Below are 23,950 nucleotides of genomic sequence, written 5' to 3'. Positions count from 1 at the left end.
TCATCAGGTTTAGGTCTTGAGGACTTTGATTTGCTCCGAGTGATTGGCAGAGGAAGTTATGTGAAAGTACTGTTAGTCCAACAGAAAGAATCAAATCATATGTATGCAATGAAAGCAGTGAAAAAAGAGCGTGTCACCATTGATCAGGTACAGAGAAAGAACTGCGTTTTACAGCAGGCATCCAATTGTCCTTTTCTTGTTGGGCTGCATTCTTGCTTCCAGACAGAAAGCAGACTCTTCCTTGTTCTAGACTATGTGAATGGGGGAGATCTGATGTTTCATATGCAGCAATAAAGAATGCTTCCTGAAGAACATGCCAGGTTTTACTCTGCAGAAATCAGTTTAGCACTCAACTATCTTCATCAGCAAGGAATACTTCACAGAAATTTAAAATTGGAAAATGTATTACTGGACCCAGAAGGGCACATTAAACTCACTGATTATTGCTTGAGTAAGGAAGGCTTACAGACAGGAGACACGACCCGAACTTTCTGTGGCACTCTTCATTTCATGGCTCCAGAAATTATAAGAGAGGGAGATTACAGTTTCAGTGTGGACTGGTGGACTCTTGAAGTACTGATGTATGAGATGATGATTGAAGAGTCTCCATTCCATCTTGATAAGACCTCTGATAACCTTTATGGAGACTCAATCAAGAATCTCTTGCAAGTAATTTTGGAAAGAGACATTTTCATATCTCGTTGTCTGTCTGTAAAAGCGGCAAGTGTCCTGGAGAATTTTCTGAACAGGGACCCAAAAGAATGACTGGGTTGTCATCCCCTCAAGGGCTTTGCTGATGTTCAGGAGCATCCATTATTTCAAAATGTGGACTGGGACATGATGGAGCAAAAGCAGGTGGTGCCTCCCTTTAAACCAAATATCTCTGAGCAATTCAGTTTGGACAACTTTGATCCTGAATTTAATAACCAACCTGTCCGGCTCACCCCAGATGATAATGACATGGTGTGGGAGCTTGATAGATATGAATTTGCAGGTTTTGAGTATATCAATCGTCTTACGATGTATGAAGAATGGGTCTGATCCTCATTTTTCAACTATGCATTTTACTTATGTTGCCATTTAATGCTTGGAAAAACTTGTTACCTGCCTAGATAGAATTAACCATTTCAGAATTGTATGGAAGCTAATTTTAATGTATTGTTTTGAAGTTATATTTAGATGGAATACTTGATTCTTATAGTCTATAGCAGAAAATATGGAATTTTTTGTTCATAGATTAGATTTTTATGAACTGATTTAAATAACAATGAGGCAATCACTTGTTAACCACTCTTGTATATGCATTCCATTTGTTGAGTGAGACATAATCTCTAATATTTTTTCTTTTTATTTATGATACAAGAAAACAATTTGTCTTTTCAGTAAGATATCTTACCTATGCTAGTTTCTCTCCAACCACATTACCTGTACCTTTTGGGCTCAGTTTATGTAATCTTCAGGAAAATCCAAAAAATAGCAACAATTTTGAATAAAAATACATATACTTGTATCTTTTTTATATGGGAAAAATACAATATATGACTACAAACTTTGGAGGGGTAGTAGGTTTCATGAAATGGGGCATCTAAAAATGGTTAAAAGATAATTTCTTAAATGTTTACAAATTTTAAATCATTCTAAATTTAAAACTACATCATTAAGTAAAATTAGGATGCTATATATCATCCTTCTGTTTCAGCATCATTTTTATGCCAATGATTTGAAAGTTAACCATCATCATCTAAATGTAAATAAGTTATAATGGTACAATCTTAGTTTAATTTAATTTTAATTAATGATCTAGTTTTAAATTTAGAACAATTTGAAATTTGTAAAGATTTAATAAGTTATCTTTTGATCTTTTTCAGATGCCCCATTTCATGAGAAATATTACTTTTCCAAACCTTGTAGTCATGTATTTATTATCTTTTCTTCATATAATTTAGTTTTAAACTAATGAAAACATCAAAGGAAAATGTTTATAGACATTCACATGTTCATTTCAGAGGCATGTATGTTTCTCTTAATGCCTAGCACTTGTTTTAAAACAAAAAGCAGTATTCACAACATAAACTTATAGAGAATTCTAACATGTCAGAAATATGTTTATGATCTTGATTTTAAGTGTTGATCTTTTCCGTAGGGCATTCAGAATGTAGAGTAATCACACAGGGTGTTTGTTTAACATATTTATTACTGAGCCCACATTAGAATTCTTTTGGGCTTTTGAACCTCATTTTGAGAAACGTTTTTTTCAAGATATTCTTTTGTCCTCCAGTTAAATAGTAGAAAGTGTGTTCATGGTATAATATTTTAAGATGGTACAAGCAGAAATTTACAACTTTATGAACATTTTTGAGCAAATTGTACATGAATGACTTCATTAGGTACCTTCCTTGTTCCCCTCAACAAAATCTTATTCATTTTCTGCCAATGATATCCAAATGATGAGCATTTTTCTTTGATGAGGTTTTCACCATTATTCATGGTGATCTTTTGTTTTTCAGTTTTTTAAGTAATAAGATTAACTGTATATTTTATAGAGAACTGCATTACAAATATGTTTTCAACTATTTTTGTAGTATTTAAGTGTTATGTCAGTTCTTCCTATTTTGTGTTTTTTGTTTTGTTTTTGGTACTGGGGATTGAACTCAGGTCCTTGTGCTTGCAGGGCAGGCGGCAGAACCACTGAGGTAAATTCCCAGCCCATGTCAGTTCTTTTCATATAGAAATTGTCTCAAAATACTCTTTAGGGGAATAAGTTAGTTTATAGTCAGAATAGTTGATATTCTGATGTTCTTAAAAACTTTATTTTGCATAATCCTGTAGTCAGATCATTTTATGCATATGTAGCTTGGGTTAAATTTCAAGTACTGTGTTCAGCACTGGCATATTTACTGTATAAATTTGTTTTGTTTTGATTTCTGTCATGTAGAACACTGCTTTGGTCATCATAATGTAATCTGTGTTGTGTTCTTCTTTTTTCATGTTTACAGCCTTTAAATAAAACATTTAATATAAGTTTTTTTAAAATAAAATAAAATAGGGGCCAGGGATTTGGCTCAGTGGTTTCGTCACCTGCTGTGCAAGTGCAAGGACCCAAGTTCGATCCCTGGTACCAAAAATAAATAAAAATAAAAATAAAATAAAATAAAGACTAGCCTAATTTACAATTCTATATAGAAATAAGTTAATCTACAGAAAACTGAGAATAATACAGATAATGCCTAGCAATAGAAATGCAAAGTGTTTTGAGGGTAATGTCCCTCTCACTCCTTAGATACTCACCAGTTTTCCAAGTTCTTCATCCATTTGTTAATTTATTTGAGCATTCTGATCTGACTATAAGTATGTGGCATTTTTAGTTCTCTTCTGAACTGGCTGTAATACAGGTTCCCTCATTAATTAATGACAATATTTTTCAAGCATTCATTTCTTATTTGTCTGAGACTCATGATTTTATCCTATTTTAAATTTATCTTTTCTAATATTCTACCCACTCCAAGAAGCCCTCTGCCACTTCCTTAAGATTTGTTTCAGAAAAATCCAGGAAAATATAGTTCAATGGTACATACTGAGTTATTCATTTTTCACCCAACAACACTGTGTTGAAAATTGAGTCAAATCTGCCTCTCTGTATTATGATCCATCAATGTCACTTCTAGAAAAGCTCTCAAGAAAAATACAAAATTCTTTTCCATGTGACAAGCATTCGATCTAGAGCTACACCACCCACAACAGTGAGCCTGAGCTCCAAGGCAGCTGTTGACCATTTAAAAATATGATTGGTGGCTGGAGATTTAGCTCAGTGGTTTCACCACCTGCTGCGCAAGCACAAGGACCTGAGTTTGATCCCTGGTACCAAAAAAAAAATATGACTGGTCAAAATTGAGGTGCACTATAAATACAAAATACACATAAGATTTTGAATACTTTGTACAAAAACAAAGGCCATAGATGCCTCATTAATATTTTTGATGGATTATATGTTGAAACACTACTTTGAATATATTGCATTAAATAAAATACATTATTTAAATTAACTTCACCTGTTTCTTTTTACTTTTTTGTTGCTGCTCCTATAAACCATAAACCAGATGTGGTTTACATAATGCATCCATTGGCATCACTGTATCAGAACTCTGATCCCCACCTCCTCTAGTAGGTCTCCCCTAATAATACAGGCCATAAAACTCCAGGTCCTCTTGTTCTTGTCCAATAGTCTGTTTCCCCCACTCCTTTGAATTTCTTCCTCATCTGGCATATTTCAGCTTGCTGAAATCTCAACTAGAGCATGTACCCAAGATCAAATACACTGGGGCACAGGTGAATACTTTAGTACTTGATTGAGGACTTGCACTTATATTAACAGAAATTTATATCACATGCATTTGAATAGATTTTTATAACCTGCTCTTAACTAAATCTTCCTCCATCTAGTACCTGAATTATTTTATTTTCCTCAGTATACCTGTGTGTGCATACATTTTCATGAACTCATGCTTTGTTCTTTTACCTGAAGAATATAGATATCCCCATTTTCTTCTGCTATCTAAATGCGAAAGTGCATGTACCCTCTATTCTGTGACTTTACTCACATTATAGATCATTTTCCAATTAATGAGCCTTACTACACCAGTAAACTGTGAGGTCTTCAGAGGCATGCCATGAAAAAATTTGTAATTAATTAATTTTATTGGTACATTTTAGGTATACATAATGATCACATCTCTCATAGGGAATTTGTACATGCATGTGTATGATATATCTTGATTCTTCTTTTTTCTCATTCCCCTCCCCTCTTTTCAACCCCTCTTCCCTTCCTTATTTACAAGAGCTTTGTTCTGGGTATTTGTCCTTTTCTTTTTTGCTTTTCCCTTCCTTCCTTTCCCCTTCCACCCTAACTAGTTCCCCTTCCCATTTGAACATTTTCTTTCTATTTCACAATAGCTATTATACATTTTGGTCCTTATTTACACTGTCAGTTTCTCACACCAGAAAAACAATACAATATTTACAGGTGTGTGTCCAATTTATTTCACTTAACAGCATGGACTCAAGGTGCATCTAATTATCTAGAAATGTCTCAAATTTGTCCTTCTTTATGGCTGAGTAGTACTCCATTATATAAAAAAAAAAACACATCTTCTTTATCCATTCATCAGTTGATGGGCATTTAGGTTGTTTCCAAGATTTAGCTATTACCAACTGTGCTGCTATAAACATGGGTGTACATATATCACTGTGGTGTGATGCTTTTGATTCTTTCAGGAAAATATCAAGAAGGGGAATAGCTCAATTAAATGCAACCTCTAGTTTTAGTTTTTGAGGAATCTCCACACTGATTTCCACAGCAGTTACACCAGTCTACACTCCCACCAACAATGAAGAAGGTTTTCTTTTTCCCTCACAGCTATGCCACCGTTTGTTAATGGCTGAATTCTTCATAATAGCCATTCTTTCCGGAGTGAGATGGAATCTCAGCATTGTTCTAATTTACATCTCTCAAATGACCAGTGATGTTGAACATTTTTTCTTTTTTTTTTCATTAATTTTATTGGTACATTTTATGTATTCAATACAATTACATTTATCATTGGAATCTTGTACCTTTACATGATGTAACTTGGTTCTTATTTTTTCCCCATTCCCCTGCCCTCCCTTCAACCCCTCCACCCTTCCCTATTTACAAAGACTTTGTTTCCATTTTTTTCTCATATTTTTTCTTTCCCCTTATTTCCTATCCCCTACCCCTATCCCTTCCCCCACTCCTTTAGACATTTTCTTCCTATTTCACAAAAGCAATTACACATTTTGATTATTTACACTTTTAGTTTTTCACACCAGAGAAACTATTCAGTATTTACACATGTGTGTCCTATTTATTTCACTTAAGAGTATGGCCTCAATGTGCATCCATTTAGCTATAAATGTCTCTAGTTTCTCATTCTTTATGGCTGGGTACTATTCCATTTTATTAAAAAAATTCTTCTCTATCCAGTCTCCAGTTGATGGGCAATTGGGCTGTTTCCAAGTTTTAGCTATTGCAAACTGTGCCACTATAAACATGAGTACACATATATCACTGTGGTATGATGCTTTTAATTCTTTTGGGAAAGTACCTAGCAGGGGAATAGCTGGGTCAAATGGCACTTCCAATCCTAGTTCTTTGAGGTATCTCCATATTGATTTCCACAGTGGTTGCTCCAGTCTGCACTCCCACCAACAATAAAGAAGCGTTCCTTTCTCCCCACACCACTAGCATTTGTTATTGGTTGATTTCATGATAGCAACCATCCTTTCTGTGGTGAGGTGGAATCTCAGCATTGTTTTCATCTACATCTCTCGAATGACCAGTGATGTTGAACATTTTTTCATGTTTATTTGCTGCTTTTGCTTCTTTGTCTGAGAAATGTCTGTTCATTTCAGATGCCCATTTTTGAATTGGGTCTTTATATTTGGGGGGTCTGATTTTTTTGAGTTCTTTATATATTCTAGATAGTAGACCTTTGTCTGAGGAACAGCTGGTAAAAACACTTTTCCCCCATTGTAGGTTGTCTCTTAGCTCTGTTGGTGGTTTCTCTTGCAGTGCAGAAGCTTTTTAATAAGATGAGATCCCAGTTGTTGATCCTTTGTGCTAGTTCCTGTGCTACTGAGGTTTTTTCATAAGCTCTTTTCCTATGCCAACGTCTTCAAGAGTTCTACCTAACTAACCTTCCAGCAAGTTTAGTGTTTCTATCTTAATATTTAGATCTTTAATCCACTTTGATCTTATTTTAGTGCATGTTGAAAGATAGGGGTCTAGTTTTAATCCTTGGCAAGTTGAAATCCAGTTTTTCCAACACCATTTATTAAAGAGGCTATCTTTCTTCCAGGGAGGATGGTTGGCTCCTTTGTCAAAGATGAGGTAGCTGAGTATGTCTGGAATTGTTTCTCTATCTTCTAATGTATTCCACTGATCCTTGGGCCTGTTTCCTTGCCTGTACCATGCTGTTTTTATCACAGTGGCTTCGTAGTATATTTTCAAGTTGGGTGTTGTTATACCCCCTGGCATGTCTCTGTTGCCTAGAATTGCTTTTGCTATTCTAGGTCTCTTCTTGTTCCAACTGAATTTTTGGATTGCTTTCTCTGTTCTGTGAATTATACTGTTGGGATTTCAATCGAGATTGCATTGAATCTATATAGCAGCTTTGGAAGTATGGCCATTTTCACTATATTGGTTCTTCCTACCCAGGAACGGGGATGACTTTCCATTTCTTATTTCCTCTTCTATCTCTTTTTTCAGAGTGTTGTAGTTCTCAATGTAGAGGTCTTTTGTTTCCTTCATTAGATTGATTCCTATAGATTTCATTTTTTTGAATGCTATCGTGAAAGGGATTGTTTCCCTAATTTCTCTCTCAGTGAGTCTGTTATTTGTGTACAAGAAGGCTATTGATTTTTGAGAGTTTACCTTGTATCCAGCTACTCAACTGTATCTGTCAATTAAGTCTAGAAGTCATTTGGTGGAGTTTGGGGGGGTCTTCTATGTAAAGTATCATATTGTCAGCAGATGACAGTTTAACTTCTTCCTTTCGTATCTTTATTCCTTTTATTTCTCTTGTCTAGTTGCTGTGGCTAATGTTTCCAAAACTATATTGAACAGGAGTGGTGATAGTGGACATCCTTGTCTTGTTCCTGATTTTAGTGTGAAGGTTTTCAGTTTTTAACCATTTAGTATGATGTTGGCTGGAACATTTTTTCATATGTTTATTTGCCATTTGTAATTCTTTATCTAAAAAGAGTCTATTCCTCTCAGATCCCTATTTTTGGATTGGGTCTTTAAATTTGAGAGCTCTGATTTTTTTAAGTTCTTTATATATTCTAGATATTAACCCTTTGAGGAACACCTGGCAAAAAAATTTTCCCACTCTGTAGGTTGTCTCTTCACTCTGTTGGTGATTTCTTTTGCTGTGCAAAAGCTTTTTAATGAGATGAGATCCAAGTTGTTGATTCTTTGTAATATTTCTTGTGCAATCTGGGTTTTGTTCATAAAGTCTGCCTACACCTATGTCTTTAAGAGTTTCTTTTATAAGTGTTTGCAAATTATTTAACAATCAATTTAAGTGTCCAGATCAACATCAAGCCTATGAGTTTTACTTTCTGGCATTCAAATTTTCCTGTTTTTGAAACTTGAAATATTAGGCAATTTCAAGGTGACCAATAGATTTCCAAAATAGTTTGGTGTAACACAAAGATCTACTTTTGAATCAACCTAGCTCCTACTTTTGGACTGTCTATAGATCTTTGAGCAAGTTATGCATATATATAACCTGTAGAGCTTCAGTTTCTTATCAATAAAGTAAGAATAATGAAACTGCTTCCTGAGTATTTACAAACAAATAAAACTTGAAATTTTTGGATGTGAGTCTTAGAATGATAGAATTCTTAAATTAAATATAGTAAAATATTAAAATAAGTCTATATGATAAGTACATGGAAATGTATATAAATAATAAATATAAATAATATTTCCTGTACTTATCTGTACCAGAAAATATTTTATTTTAACCTATGAATAATTAGCATAGTTTATCACAATGCTAGAAAGATGGTAATAATTTAACATAATTTGTATAATTATCTCAATTGTTACAAATTATTTCAAAACTGATAGATAACAAATATGTAAGTCTTGTCAAGCATAAGAGAGACAACACGGGATCTAGAGAACAGAACTTTAAATCAGACAGATCTTTATTTTTTTTCTTTTCAACCACTATTACTACTGGGTATTATCTTACAATAGGTAATGCTTAGAAAGATTTCTTTTCCTCTAGGAGCTTTGTTCTTAATTTATAAAATTAAGATAATCAAATCTACCTTGAAAGAACACTAAGAAAATTATATATGCCAGAGTGAAAATCACATACCAGATATAGTGTTTCCCTGAAAATTCATAGTTATTATTACCCTGAGATATAATTTTTTCTAAACCTGTTAATATAAATTTATTTAAATTGCTAGTGTACTTCTTCTTCATACATGTACTTTTAAAATGCTTTTCACATCTCCTAATTACTTGCTCTTTCCTTTGATGTTTCAACATCATTTTTATTCCCCTAGACAAGTAATGTTGATTCCCACCCCCTAACATTTTTCATTCTAATTAGCCAACTTGGCTTATTCAATCAGTCAAAGTGATGATTCTTGCCACATTTAAATGTCTTCTTTCCCACTCCCACTATCCTTGCTCAGATATTCATTGCCTCTAATCTAGACTATTACAATAAATATCACACTCCTCTCTTCCATCCAGTGAATCCTAGACACCAATGTCACATTAATATTCTACAGTCAGAATAGGTTACTCTCACTAAACACTTTCAAAGACTTCCCATTCCCCACAGCATAGAATTCTTTCCCTCACTTTCTTACCCTTAGTGAAATGGCCTGAACTTTCTTTTCCAATTTAATTTCTGCAGTTTCCTGGAAGCATATCTTCTAGGCAAGTGGGTAAGAAGATACTTCAGAAAATGATGGCTGGTGGTTTCTGATTTTAAGGCTAATAGAAGTTATCTAAGATTAAAAGAAAGTCCAAAGGGAATTGATTGAACGATAAATTAATTTGAAGACTATACCACTTTATCAAATTGCTCAATTGGTTTTCTTAGTTAATAAAGTAGTTAACATCATAGTGAGTGAAGAGCTGGACTATTTTAATCACAGTTACTTAAATTTTGTCTTAAATGTTGAAGATATTTCCCTGCCTTATTAAGTTGTATAAGTAGTACATAAGAACTTTTTCTTTCTTTACTCATCAAGCATCTAACAGCATCATTCATTCAACATATTTTGAATGCATAGAGTTAAAAGGAATGTCAAGACATAGTCAACCTGTTTCACAAATGATAAAATTAAAGTTCAGAGAGAAGCCATTTGAATTGTTTTAGGTCACATTAAAATGTAAGGATGCAAGGGGGTTGAGTTGTATATACTAAAATCAAAAGTTGTGAACTATTTTTCCTTATTTTTATTTCTGAGACTGCTTGGTATATTTGTTTGAAAATATTTCATATGCATGTGTATTATTTCTATAACTTCTGAAAACTAAATATACTTGAATAAAGGTTAATAAAAATTTACTATTTCAGTTAACCAGAGTCAAAGTGTGTTTATAGTAAATAAATGCTAATAGATTTCTCCCTGTAAAGAATTATCTTTAAAAACTGGTCAGTGTCAAGGCCATTAATAAAATATTTGATTTTCTGTATTTTATATCCAAATTTATCCTATTTTTCCCAAAAAAATTATAAACATTGACAGGGCAGGGAATATATCCACAAATTTTTTAACAAATATAATTTCAAGAGAGAAGGTGAGCCTATCCCAGCAACCAGGAAGAGGCTCCCCTGCTGCCATTCCTGACTCCTAGGACACAGAAGGTGAGCCAATCCCAGTGACCAGGAAGAGGCTCCCCCACCACCATTCCACACTCCTAGGGCAGAGAAATTGAGCCAATCCCAGCAACCAGGAAGAGGATCCCCTGCCACCATTCCACACTCCTAGATCAGAGAAGGTAAGCTGTGTGGGCACCAGAAGCAAGCCCCGCCCCCCCGTGGAAATGAGAAGGCATGTAAACAAGGCCCAAAAAAATACTTCCACATCACCTACAGCAACCCCAAAGGGAAATGAGATGGAACAATCTGATACTCAACCACCTGGACTCCCCCAACTGGCAACAAAAGAGAATCTGGGAAAAATGAAATCAGAAATAATTTCTCAGATAACAGCAAAGATTGTGCTCATAGTGCAAGTCATGATTGATAAATCTAGAGAGGACACAGATTTAAAAAATAGAGAATCTGAGGAACATGATGGAATCCCAACATAGGAAACAAATGGAATCCATAAAACAGATGCAAACAGATTTCCAGGAGATTAAAAACTCCATCAAAAGTCTACACAGTAGAATGAACAAATGTGAGGACAGAATTTCACATATAGAAGATAAGATTGCAATTAGTGACCAGGAAAAGAAAAATTACATTAAAATTGTAAGGGACCATGAGAAATCAATCCAGCAGCTGCCAGACGATGCAAAGAAGAATAACATAAGACTGATTGGAGTCAATGAAGAAACAGGAGAGAGTGCAGATGACATAAAAAAACTGTTCACAGAAGTGATGACAGAAAACTTCCCAAGGAGGGGAAAAGAACTTGACATACAGATAAGTGAGGCATATAGGACTCCAGTTAGCCTTGATCAAAAAAACTCTACACATAGGCATATAATAGTTAGGTTTCCAGAAACCCAACAGAAGAAAAAAATTCTACAAACAGTGAGAGAAAAGAAACAAATCACATACAAAGGAAAGCCCATCAGAATCACAGCAGACTTCTCAGTGCAAACCCTCAAGGCAAGAAGAGCTTGGAGTAATGCATTTCAAGCCCTAAAGGAAAACAGCCTCCAACCCAGATTGATGTACCCTGCAAAACTATCTTTCAAAGTTGATGGAGAAATAAGACACTTTCATGATAAAGAGCACCTTAGGAACTTCATGAATACCAAACCAGCTCTCGAAAATTTTTAGACAATGTCCTAGGAAAACACAATGATGATCACAACCCCAGGAAGCCCAGCAGAATGAATCCATTGGGCATGAAAAATTAAACACAAAGGGGAAGAATCAAACAAAAAGACAAAGTTATGACAAGGCTTTCAAAACTTAATGACATATTCCTAATGAGTATATAATTCAATCTTGTTATTGTTCATAATTAGTATTTTTCTTATTGTAGTGTTGCACACCTTTCCTTGTGCTGTACTGGCTATTTATCATCTTCTTGTGTCTACATTTTAACTGAGTTGTCTATTAATGCACTGTAAGAGTTCTTTATATATTCTGGTCATAGCTTACATTCATTGTAAATATGGCCTGTTTAAGGACTACTTTTCATTCTAACAATGTCATTTAAAGTTCTAAATTTTTATGGAATCTCATTTATCAATTTTTTTTCTTTTATTCATCATGTTTTTTGTATCCTAGGAAGTTCTTGCCTACCCTAAATTCATAGACATTTTCTCTTATAATTTCTTCTTAAAGTTTTATACTTTTAGGCATTCATATTTAGGTTCATAGATCCTTTCAAGTTATTTTTATGTATGGAAATAAAGGGTTGAGGTTAATTTTTTATGTACAGATACCAGGTGTTCTAGTGCCATTTGCTGAAAACACTATCTTTTCCTTGGCTCTTGAATTGAGTTTATATTCTATAAAATGTTAATGTTAAACAATCTTTCAAAACTCAGTGGACCATGTTTGTGTGGTTCTATTTTTAGATTCTCTGTTTTATTCCAAAGATCTATGTGTCTTTCCTTACACCAACACTGCCTTGATTACTGGAGCTTTAGAGGAAGTCTTAAAATTAGGTACTAAATGTCTTCCAACAGTTTTGTTGTTGTTGTTGTTGTTCTTGTTTTTTTACTTTTCTAGGTCCTTTGTACTCCTACATAACTTTTAAATTTCAATATCCAATACTTCATTTATAGCAAGTATACATAGACCTGAATTTTTATATATACCTTGTGTTTTCTAATCCTGCTAAATTCAAATACAAATTCTTGGGGCTCCTAGAGATTCCTTAATATTTTCTCTGTAGATGATCGTTTCATCTACATATAAAGATTTTGCTTCAACTTTGCCAATCCTATCCTAATTGTGTCATTTTATTGCCAGACTATTTCGGTTTGGGCCTATGTTTCAAAGATTAATGGACAGATGAAGAGTAAGCATATGTGCCCTTGTTCCCCACCTTAAGGAGAAAGCATTGTATCTTCTCCATTTATATAAGGTGTTTTTTCTGGAAGTATGGAGTACTTTGATGTCTTTGATCTGTTGAGAAGTTTCTGTTCTACTTCTAGTCTCCTGATAGCTTTTACCATGAACAGCTGTAGAATTTAGTCCAATACTCTTTCTCCAACTAGTGACAGGATCATATGGCTTTCTCCTTTCCTCTGTTAAAATGATGACTTTTGGGGGTGGATCTTCCAATGCTAAACCAACACTGCCATCCCTATAACAAAACCACTTTCTACATACTGCCAGATCTGACTTCTAATAGTTTGTTTTGTTAAACAAATTTCTATGTTCATACTTTTTTCTTCTATTATCTTTATCCAGTTTTAGGATTAGCACAATGTTGAGTTCCTAAAATGAGGGGAGAAGTGTTCCTTCTTTTTTCTGCTTCAATTGTTTGATATAATTTCTCAGTTAAAATGTATATGAGCCTGCTGTTGTCATATAGGTAGGTTTTCAAGCTAGGAATATACTTTCTTTAATAGGTGCTATTCAAATTTTATATTTCCTCCAGAGTTAGTTTCATTAATTTGTCTTCCAAGGTACTTCTTAGAAGTTGTCAAATTTATTTCAAAAAAGATTTTTGTAATATGCTTTTTATATCCTTTTAAATTCTGTAAAATCTGTGGTAATGTCTCCTAGATCTTAATATTGTTATTTTTGAAATGTATAACTGATACTGTGTAGTTTTTTCATATTTGCAGAATTTCACAAGGAACTCCCTTCTTAATTAACTTATTTCCACTAAGCTACAATTGAATGTAATGCTAACCATCAGTAAGCTCATCTTTAATAAGATCAGAAAAATCTCCTCATCAATGCCATCAGACTAAAATCATATCCTGAAAATAACACATTTCCAAATTAAAACACGTAGTAAAATGTGTATTAACTTAAAACACCGGGTACTTTATCACATGAATATAAAACATCATGTGGCTGACTTTCTACTACTGTGTGTTCCTTAAATGGAGCTTAAGCGAACAGCAGGTATTAAATAATCTTCCAAAAACTCTGTATGTTCAGCATTATCTATATATTTGCTTTAACCATAGTGAGAAAATGGAAAGGCAACCCAATTTAAATTCCTTCAGTGCGCCTTTGGGGTGGCCTTGATCTGAGAAAAGCATCTTTGAAGAGTCCTGCACTATGATCTCCTTCTTCCAGTGAGGGGTTAGTTCAAAATAATGTCACACTTCAGGAATTACAGATATTTATATTCACTCATTTTCCCTGATAGGCAGTTAGACCTTGAAATAACAACAGAGGAAGGAGAATTTTATCAAACCTGACATAAAGAAGAGTAGTGAAAGAGCAAACGACTTTGAGGTTTGTTCAAATATAAATCGTCATTACTAGCTATGTGGTTTTATACAAGTTTCTTTACTTCTCTGTGCCTCGCATGTCTTCCTCTATAAAAAAAGATGCAAAAAATAAGACCTACTTGTTGAGATGAAGCATCAATCACAGTGCAGATTAAATGAGATATTATGTAAAAGTGATGTGTCACAGTGCTTGGCACTGAGTTGGCATTTTCAAAAAAAGTTACTTTTAAAATATTCAAATTTGGGGAAATTTAAAATATAGTTAAATGATATTATACTGTTATGTTAGGAATATTTTTAAGCAAATCAGCCTCGGACTCCTCTAGAAGACTGCAAATATATTTACATAACTGATTAGTATGCAACCATTTTATAACTCTAAAAACTGTTGAAGTATGTTTAGTGGGTTCTCCCTTCTAAAATTCATGTTCACCTGGAACCTCAGAATGAGAAATTATTAGAAAATAATGTCCTTGTACATATAATTAGACACTTGAGATGAAATCATTCTGGATTTAGAGTGGGCCCTACATTCACTTACTAGTGTTATTATAAGAGACACAAGGGGATGAATGCCATCTATAGACTGAGGCAGACAGTAAAGCACTACAGCTACAACTAAAGCACACAAAGAACTGCAGCAGCTACCACAAACAAGAAAGGGTTCTCCCAGAGCTTTCAAAAGGACCATGACCCTGTCCATGCCTTAGTATCAGATTTCAGGTCCCAAGAACTATGAGAGAGTAAATTTATGTTTTTGGTTTACAACATGTTTTGGTCATTTGTGACAGCAGCCCTAGGAAACTAGTATAATATGATTATACTCTATCTAGTAAATAAGAAAATTCCAAAAGTTGTGATTTTATTCTCTTCTAAGACACAAGCCAGTTTCATTTCTAATTTGGTAGTTCCGTCTCAGCACTGTTTTTCATTTCTATTGAGTAACAACAAAAACAAAAACAATTTCTCCTATTCTTTTTTGATGCCATTTTCTCATGCTGCCTCTTCCATCATTAATGTATTGTTCTACTCAGCTTTCCCATTGCTAGGATAAAATGCCCAATACCTACAACTTAGAGGAGGAGTGGTTCATTTTGGCTCAGTTTCAGAGGTTTCAGTTCATGGTCGGCTGGCTCTAAGGCAGAAATATTGTAGAAAGACATAGCAAAGACCAGCTTCTTAACTCATGGCATTCAAGAAGCAGAGAGCAGAAAAAGACCCCAAGAGGAAAAACTCAGAGATCAGACATAGTCCCCAAAGTGATGGCCCCATGACCTACTTCCTTCAGCTATGCCCCACCTCCCAATAGTCCATTCAGCTATGAACTCATCAGTGGGTTAACCCATTGATGAGATTGATGCCCTCATAATACAATCACCCCTCCCAGAGTCTATTAGTCCCCTCGAATTGACAATTAAGATTAACTAACACATGCATTAAATAAAAATTGACCTAAGCTCACATTCTGTAGAAGTCTTATGATTCTACCATTTTAAGAATTATGATTTAACAAAGTATTTATTGATGATAACTGAAGATTTATGATTATATAATCTTAAGAATTATGATTTAACAAAGTATTATTGATGATAACTGATAATGATGAAAACATGAGAGGAAGTAACAAGGCTGGAGAAGATTCAGTGTTTACTCACAGTGACAAACCTTCCCAATGGACAAGAGGGGACAGCATCACTCTTTGGCTCTGAATCCAGCCTGTGCACCTGGACAGAGTCCAGACAAGGGGGAGAACTTCTTGAGCCAATAAAAGTGGTACATGTAATACAAATAAAGCAGTGCAAAGGCCTAGAGGGGATTGTATCTCTCATTTGATGGAAAGAATGACTTCTCACTGGCAGCCTTTGAAAGAGTTAGCTCCTACAGAGGAAATTGCTCACATGCCTAGTCAGCTTTGCAGCTCAGTGCTCACTCCTGAATCTGGAACAACCCAAGGAGTCTTCTGGGAAGTCTAGATGATTCTCTAGTGAGTTTTGTGTGGGATAAGCCAACATAAGCAGTTCCCACATGCACAGATGCAATGCTGTTGTAAGTGAATAATGATAGTCATAAATAGACATTTTGTTACAATTGAAGTTGAATTTTTTCCCTATGAGAAGATAGAATTTCAAAAACTGATTTTATCATACCAATCAATGGGGAAATGATTCAGTTCTCAAAGACTCTAACAAAGAAATAAATTTCCTCCTATGGGAGAGTTTGTATAATTTTGTGATAAGCATTATATTAGTTTTCTCCTAAAAAGAGACAACAACAAAAAGAATATATGCAGAAAATAACCAATTTCTCTAACCTGTGCTCTTTTGGCCTCCAAAGCCACATCTTTTCAGGCTGTGATGAGTTTGGAAAGAGGCAGAGATGCAGGATAATAACCCTGGAAGGAAAGATGATTTTGTCATTATGACATGAATCAGTCACTCTCACTACTGGTCAGAGTTGAATGTCCTAGTCCATTCCACTGCCCAGAGGTTTCCTTAACCATCCTAAAAGCAATCTGTGCTGATTATCTAAGAAATGGGGATGTCCATCTTTCTGTTTCATTTATAAACTAAATGGATGGTTTTCTGTTGTTGATCACCCTGTGGAAAGCCTGTGAATAGTATTTTGCTCATTTTGCAGCAATTAAGAGTGGTAATTGCTCCAGGGCCATTTTTTTCCCCTCTTCATTTCTCGATAAGAGAGTCCAACAACATAACCTCCTGTCTGCTCCCTCCACTAAGTCTCTGAGGGCTCAGACAGAGAAGGCAATGCTCCAGGGATACACTCCATTTTGATGGCAATTTTCTCACTTATGTTTCCTTGGTGCAGGCTAAATTACCTATCACATCAATGGCCCCCAAATGACAGTCTCTATGGAAATCCTCCTTGGAGGGCTGGCACAGGGTATTAACAGCCAGCTTGGAGGTGGCAGGTACTGAACTGCAACAAACACCCTGCTCTGGGTCTGCCAGAGCTAAGCATGGCATTTACACCTCCGCATCCTTGTATCTCATCTGGTCCACTTCAACATTACTCCTGCCCAGTCCTCAGAACAGAAATTAGTGGATTCTTGTCTGAATCCACAACTTCATGTTTTAACTTAATAATGTAAATGATAGTTTAAAATTATAGTAGATCTAAAAGATAGAATATAATGCAGCCCTTAAAATGTTTATGAAGGCTTTTTATTGGCAAAGAAAGCTCACAACATAAGTGAAAAAACTGGTCCAGAATTCATTTAGCATTATGCTCAATGTATATTTACAAGTAAATGCATCAAAGTGTAAAAAGTGGCCACACCAGGTCAATGTTATTTTGTTCTTTTTATTTTTCTGAATTTTCCACACAAGAAAATAATTATTTTATTACTAGTCAAATAGTTATTATAATTCATATATGTGGAAAATAGGTACAGTTAACATGTCATAAGAGCCATCCTTATGAAATTATAAAGATCTCACTATATTTTTGTCCTATTTCTCTATCCTAGTAGGAAGTTCAAACTAGTTCCCCAAAGAAATATTTTCCTTGAATGTTACCTATACAGAAAACTAGGTCACTTTCAGAAGTTCTAGAGAGAAAATAGGTTCTCTATCCTCAAAGAACCAAAAGAAAGTCTTGGACCACCAAGATGAGCACTTGAGAAATGATCATATCCCCTGCTGGATTTACAGATGGCCTTGGACTTTTACATCCAACCCCAGTGATTTAAAAATCCTATTTCAAAAGATATTTTTCTCTGTCTGTATTTCAGCTTTTAAAAGCTTCATAAATGGTAAATCTGCTGTTCCACCCCTTCCTTTATTCCCAGGCTGTCTTCAATTGTTAACATACAGTTAATATACCTAATTAGCTGCTAAAATAGGGCTAATATCGAAATAATACTTTGGGGAAATGTCCTCAAGTGTGACCCACCACTCTTTCACTGGATATGTGACTTCAAATACTGGAACTAATATTCCTAGATACACTTTCCAGATCAATGTTATTTGGGAAAAAACAGAACAAATAGATTCTTTTATTTGAAGCCTTCTGAAGGTTAATATGCTAATGTGTACTGCTAATAAAGAGTTAATATATTTATCATTGCACCAAAATATTTAACCATAGAAACTTTTTTCTTCTTTTGAGACAGTGAATTTCAAGGGGACCAGTTTTGGAAGTATTACTCTATGGGGATGAATCAGTTTGTGAGGTTTCAAATGCGCCACCCCATGGTATGTAATTTGACGTGTGGCTCTGATTCAGAATCAGTCAAGTATTCTTCCTGGTGGCATTCTGTTTAGTGGTTGGTTGTGGGTAGTAAAATGTCAAGCAACAAACTAAGAAGAAGGAAAACCTTCACCTCTCCCGTTGTCTTGTGTATTCACAAAATGAGCTATTAAGAGTGGAACTTGGTAAGACTGATATTTTCTGGAAGTATTCTAAGGACTCCATCTTGCATAACTATTAGGATTCCAGTGTCTCTCTTCCTCTGACTGTAAGGATCATGACAAAACTGCTTTGAACTAAAAATTACTGGCCACTTAAGACAATCCCAGACTCAAGTATTTCTGTTGGGCTAGTGAGTGAGGAAACTCGATGCCATGTGGGAATGTGATCCAGGATTCTCAGATGGTTTGGATTTTGAGGGACACTGGAAATACAGGTTTTAATACTTTTACTGAATATAATTCAATACACCAAGAAATTCAAACACAAAAAGTACAATCTCATAGTGTATTCACATAGTAGTGCTATTGTTAACATAATATAGTTTTATGGAAAAAATTAAATGTTAGTACAAATGTATTTGAAATAATGTACAAGCCTTCCAAAAGGCACATCTACTACCCATATTTAGTACATGGGTTATTAATTGATAGACTTTGACACAGACAAAAACAGGAAAGAATCACCATATACCTGTCTCTTTCTGAAATTATAGCCAGTAAGATTTTGCTAGAATACAGGAAAAATAAAATAAAATAAAATTTAAAAGTCCTCATAATATTCTACTTGGAAACTTATTTATTGCATAATTTTGAACAAGTTTATATACATGAAAAAGGAAACATGAGGAATCTACCAACTTTAAGGATTATGCATAAGAAATTTTAGGGTACTAAAATACAAGAAGATCACCCCAAAAATTTATCTTTGAGGATGGGAACCAAATTTGATTCATCTGGTCATTAATAGTGCCTAAGATGGCATCTGACAAGGAGAAGGCACTTGCTGGACACCAGTGTAATTCTATGCAATAATTTGTGTCTGAAAAGTAGCATTGTTTTCCTTCCACTAATGACCACCTATTATCTTTCAAGCAGAATGTAAAAGAAGATATTCTGGGACAAAATGAGAAATTATATCAGAAATCTATTAGACCCCAGGTCCTAGCATCCTACAAATATTTCCAAAATAATGCTTTCTAGGATTAATATGAATTATATGAAAGCTTTCCTTCTTTGTGCTAATTCTCCATTCAACATGCAAATGTTGTTCATTTATCCCATCAACAAGTACCCACTATTTAAACATAGTATGCAGAGGATTAATAAGCCCCAAGAAGCCATGAAGTTGCATGATAAGGCATAAGGACTGAATAGATCTGTACCTGTTGAGCAGGCCAACAAACAGACCCATTGTATTTAAGAAAAATCCAGAGTGGAGACAGTCCCAGCACCCGGGAGGAGGCTCCCCCACTGCCATTCCACACTCCTGGGGCAGAGAAGGTGAGCCAGTCCCAGCACCTGGGAGGAGGCTCCCCCACCAACATTCCACACTCCTGGGTCAGAGAGGTGAGCCATGCGGACACCAGAAGCACCCCCCCCACCCGGTGGAAATGAGAAGACACATAAACAAGCCTTAAAAACAGACTTCCAGATCACCTACAGCAACTCCAAAGGGAAAAGAGATGGAACAATCTGATACTCAATCACCTGGACTCCCTCAACTGGCAACAAAAGAGAATCTGGGAAAAATGAAATCAGAAATAATTTCTCAGATAACAGCAAAGATTGTGCTCATAGTGAAAGACATGATTAATAAATCTAGAGAGGACACAGACAAAAAATATAGAGGATCTGAGGAACATGATGGAATCCCAACATAGGAAACAAATGGAATCCATAAAACAGATGCAAACAGATTTCCAAGAAATTAAAAATTCCATCAAAAGTCTACACAGTAGAATGAAAAAATGTGAGGACAGAATTTCACATATAGAAGATAAGATTGCAATTAGTGACCAGGAAAAGAAAAATTACATTAAAATTGTAAGGGAACATGAGAAATCAATCCAGCAGCTGCTAGGCGATGCACAGAAGAAAAACATAAGACTGATTGGAGTCAATTAGGAAACAGGAGAGACTCCAGATGACATAAAAAAAAAAAACTGTTCACAGAAGTGATGGCAGAAAACTTCCCAAGGAGGGGAAAAAACTTGACATACAGAAAAGTGAGGCATATAGGACTCCAGCTAGCCTTGATCAAAAAAACTCTACACATAGGCATATAATAGTTAGGTTTCCAGAAACCCAACAGAAGAAAAAAATTCTACAAACAGTGAGAGAAAAGAAACTAATCACATACAAAGGAAAGCCCATCAGAATCACAGCAGACTTCTCAGTGCAAACCCTCAAGGCAAGAAGAGCTTGGAGTAATGCATTTCAAGCCCTAAAGGAAAACAGCCTCCAACCCAGATTGATGTACCCTGCAAAACTATCTTTCAAAGTTGATGGAGAAATAAGATACTTTCATGATAAAGAGCACCTTAGGAACTTCATGAATACCAAACCAGCTCTCGAAAATTTTTAGACAATGTCCTAGGAAAACACAATGATGATCACAACCCCAGGAAGCCCAGCAGAATGAATCCATTGGGCATGAAAAATTAAACACAAAGGGGGAGAATCCAACAAAAAGAAAAAGTCATGACACAACTTTTAAAACTTTTAACTTCATCTCCCTAATGAGTGTATAATTCAATCTTGCTATTATACTCACTAGTATTTTTATGATTCTAGAGTTGCACACCTTTCCTTGTGCTGTAATGGCTATTTATCAACTTCTTGTGCCTACTTTTTAATTTTTTTTCCTATTAAATTCTTTTATTGGTACATTGTAGGTATACAACACAATTACATTTCTCATCGGGAATTGTACCTTTACATACTGCATCATGGTTCTTATTTTTTCGCCATTCCTAGACCTCCCTTCACGCCCTCCACCCTTCCCTATTCACAAAAAATTTATTTCCATTTTTTCCATTTCTCATCATTTTTCCTTTACCTTCTTTCCTATCCCCTGCACCTCACACTAACCCTACACCTTTGGACCTTTTCTTCCTATTTTACATTTTCGATTATTCATTCTAATCATTGGTACATTTTAGGTATACAACATAATGACATTCATCATTGGAAATTTGCACCTTTACATAGTCTCTCTTGGTTCTTATTTTTCACCCTTGCCCAGCCTTCCCTTCAACCCCTCCATTCCTCCCAATTTACAAAGATTTTGTTCCTATTTTTCCATTTTCTCATATTAATCCCATTCCCTTCTATCCTTTCCCCTAGCCCTCTCACTTCCTTCCCCTTTGCCCCTTTTCTTCCTATTTCACATTACCTATTATACATTTAGTCCTTATTTACACTTTCAGTTTCTCACATAAGAGAAACTATTCGGTATTTATACATGTGTGTCCTATTTATTTCACTTAACAGTATTTCCTCAATGTGCATCCACTTAGCTATAAATGTCTCTAATTTCTCATTTTTGATGGCTGAGTAGTACTCCATTTTATAAAAAACCACATTTTCTTGATCCAGTCTCCAGTTGATGGGCATTTGGGCTGTTTCCAAGTTTTAGCTATTACACACTGTGCTGCTATGAACATGGGTGCACATATATCACTGTGGTATGATTCTTTTAATTCTTTGGGGAAGGTCCCCAGCAGTGGAATACAGGGTCAAATGGGACTTCCAGTCCTAGTTCTTTGAGGTATCTCCATACTGATTTCCACAGAGCTTGCACCAGTCTACACTCCCACCAGCAGTGCAGCAGGGTTCCTCTTTCCCCACAGCCCCGCCAGCATTGGTTATTGGTAGATTTCATGATAGCAGCCATTCTTTCTGGACTGAAGTGGAATCTCAGCATTGTTTTCATTTGCATCTCTTGAATGACCAGTGATGTTGAACATTTTTTCATGTATTTATTTGCTATTTCTACTTCTTTGTGTGAGAAATGTCTGTTCATTTCAGATGCCCATTTTTGGATTGGGTCTTTAAATTTGGGAGGTCTGATCTTTTTAAGTTCTTTATAGATTCGAGATAGTAGACCTTTGTCTGAAGAAGAGCAAGTGAAGATTTTTTCCCACATTGTGGGTTGTCTCTTCACACTGCTGGTGGTTTCTCTTGCTGTGCAGAAGCCTTTTAATAAGAAGAGATCCCACTTGTTGATTGTTTGTGCTAGTTCACGGGCAACTGAGGTTTTGTTCATGAAATCTTTTCCTACACCAATGTCTTCAAGGGTTCTACCTAACCTCTGTTCCAACTGGTTCAGAGTTTCTATTTTAATATTTAGATCTTTAATCCATTTTGATTTTAGTTTAGTGCATGGTGAGAGATAGAGGTCTAGTTTTAATCTTTGGCAAGTTGAAGCCCAATTTTTCCAGCACCATTTATTAAAGAGGCTATCTTTCCTCCAGTGAGGGTGTTTGGCTTCTTTGACGAAGATGAGATGGCTGAGTCTGTCTGGCATTGTTTCTGCATCTTCTAATCTGTTCCACTGGTCCTCAAGTCTGTTTCTTTGCCAGTACCATGCTGTTTTTATCACGGTAGCTTTGTAGTAGAGTTGCAGGTTGGGGATTGTGATACCCCCTGCTATGTCTCTGTAACTAGAATTGCTTTTACTATTCTGGGTCTCTTCTTGCTCCAAATGAATTTTTGGATTGTTTTCTCGAGGTCTATGAAGTATGCTGGTGGGATCTCAAGTGGAATTGTATTAAATCAATTTAGCAGTTTTGGAAGTATGCCTATTTTCACTATATTAATCCTTCCTACCCAGGAGCAGGGGAAGTCCTTCCATTTTCTGATATCATCTTCAACCTCTCTTTTCAGAGTTCTGTAGTTTTCAGAGAAGAGATATTTGATTTCTTTCATTAGATTAATTCCTAGGTATTTCAGTTTTTTGGATGCTATTGTGAAAGGAATTGTTTGCCCTATTTCTCTCTCAGTGAGTCTGTTGTTTGTATAGAGGAAAGCTATTGATTTTTGTGTGTTGACCTTGTAACCACCTACTTGACTGAATTTGGTTATTAAGTGTAGAAGACTTTTGGTGGAGTTCTTGGGGTCTTCTATATAGAGTATCATGTCATCTGAAAATAATGACAATTTGACTTCTTCATTACCTATCTTTATTCCTTTTATTTCTTTCTCTTGTCTAATTGCCATGGCTAATGTTTCCAGAACTATATTGAACAAGAGTGGTGATAGTGGACATCCTTGTCTTATTCCTGATTTTAGTGTGAAGGATTTCAGTATTTGACCATTTAGTATGATATTGGCTGTTGGTTTTTCATAGATGGCTTCTATCAGTTTGAGGTAGAGCCCATCTATTCCAATTTTTTGTAGGGTTTTTATCATAAATGCATGTTGGATTTTGTCAAATGCTTTTTCTGCATCTATGGAGATAATCATATGGTTTTTGTCCTTGGCTCTATTGATATAGTGTATTACATTAATTGATTTTCATATATTGAACCATCCCTGCATCCCTGGGATGAATCCCACTTGATCAGGGTGTATGATC

The sequence above is a fragment of the Heterocephalus glaber genome, unplaced genomic scaffold (assembly GCF_053883595.1).
Source record: "Heterocephalus glaber isolate CG9 unplaced genomic scaffold, H.glaber_assembly_v1.0 deba00001497, whole genome shotgun sequence".
In the NCBI taxonomy this organism is placed as follows: Eukaryota; Metazoa; Chordata; class Mammalia; order Rodentia; family Bathyergidae; genus Heterocephalus; species Heterocephalus glaber.
This window is presented reverse-complemented; position numbering follows the sequence as displayed.